Source organism: Chaetura pelagica, unplaced genomic scaffold, assembly GCF_000747805.2.
Source record: "Chaetura pelagica isolate M959 unplaced genomic scaffold, ChaPel_1.0 scaffold625, whole genome shotgun sequence".
NCBI classification, from domain to species: domain Eukaryota; kingdom Metazoa; phylum Chordata; class Aves; order Apodiformes; family Apodidae; genus Chaetura; species Chaetura pelagica.
Genome location: NW_009953499.1, coordinates 37052 through 37449, shown reverse-complemented (window position 1 = coordinate 37449; position 398 = coordinate 37052). Strand labels below are relative to the sequence as shown.

Here is a 398-nt window from a genome sequence, read left to right as displayed (position 1 = left end):
GGAGGGGGAGTCATGGAGGAAAGGGGGTGCCAAGGTTGGGGTCCACACCCCTTATTTTACACCCCATGTTACACCCCAGCCCTGCTGGATTAACCCCCAAGGCCCTTTGCACCCCAAAAACCACCGACACCCCCCAGAGGGACCCAGGGGGGTCCCCACCCCCTGCACCATCCCCAGACCTTCCCCAACCAGCACCAGTGCTCGCCTTGTCCTGGCCCTGAGCTCCAGCACCTCCTCTGCTGGGCTGCTGGGGGGTGGGGGGGACACACACAGCCCCCCAAAATTCCTCCCCAAACCTTGGGGGGGGGCAGTTGGGGGGAACATTCCCAGAGGGGCCTCATCCCGCTCCCCCTTCCCACTCCCTTGTCCCGCTGCTTCTTCCCGCTCCCCAGGCCCGG

General features: G+C 65.8%; 1 protein-coding gene across 1 annotated transcript in view; it reads left to right on the top strand.

Annotated features, from left to right (window-relative positions):
- PLEKHM1 (pleckstrin homology domain containing, family M (with RUN domain) member 1) overlaps positions 1-398 on the top strand; it is a 53559-nt gene that overhangs the window by 42889 nt on the left and 10272 nt on the right. The window lies entirely within an intron of this gene.